The sequence below is a fragment of the Vicia villosa genome, linkage group LG7 (assembly GCF_029867415.1).
Source record: "Vicia villosa cultivar HV-30 ecotype Madison, WI linkage group LG7, Vvil1.0, whole genome shotgun sequence".
Classification (NCBI taxonomy): Eukaryota; Viridiplantae; Streptophyta; class Magnoliopsida; order Fabales; family Fabaceae; genus Vicia; species Vicia villosa.
In genome coordinates, this window is record NC_081186.1 from 115,877,124 (window position 1) to 115,877,814 (window position 691).

Sequence of the window (691 nt, forward strand, 5' to 3'; positions counted from 1 at the left end):
ACTGAGTTTCCAAGGAAGAAAGGGAGGTGACTTAGTTTGGAGCAATCTTTACTCAATTAATTAGAAAGTAGTAACTGTCACTGGTAAATGAAAGAATCAACTAAAGAAAACAAAAGATTGAACTTTTCTCCTGTTGAACTTACTAAGCAACGCAAAGGAACTTGTTCATTTTGATTATAGATTCATTCAAAGTTAAAGTATAATGTTTATAATTATAAACGTATTAGACTATTAGTGCAAGTGCAAATCCAAAGCAAATAAAAATGGAGAGAGCTCAAAGGCATCTTTTTCATCCAAGTTATCAGGATGAGTGATGTTACCTAACACCACTGTGTTTATCATCATTGCTCTCTCATACATTGCACCAGCCGGGAATTGAACCCGGGTCTGTACCGTGGCAGGGTACTATTCTACCACTAGACCACTGGTGCTAGTTGTTTCATCTTTCCCAATTATTCTACTTGTTTTACAAAGCTACCTTCTCATCAATGAGGCTTGTTCTCTTTCGTGGCTGTTTACATGTCTCAAATTATAATTTTACAAGGCATTCGCTAAACGGGTGCAGTTACGGTGCATAGATAAAAATCTATGCACCGTGCATAGAGTATTATTGACCATTGGATCATTAGATCAAATTATAATTATTACTCAATACTCAATACTCACCACTCAATAGTCAATACTCAATACT

At 35.6% G+C, this 691-nt stretch overlaps 1 non-coding gene across 1 annotated transcript; it reads right to left on the minus strand.

Annotated features, from left to right (window-relative positions):
* Positions 1 to 360: 360 nt before the first annotated feature.
* Positions 361 to 431, minus strand: TRNAG-GCC (transfer RNA glycine (anticodon GCC)). The gene has a single exon. It is a non-coding gene; the product is annotated as a tRNA-Gly (tRNA).
* Between the last annotated feature and the right edge of the window lie 260 nt (positions 432 to 691).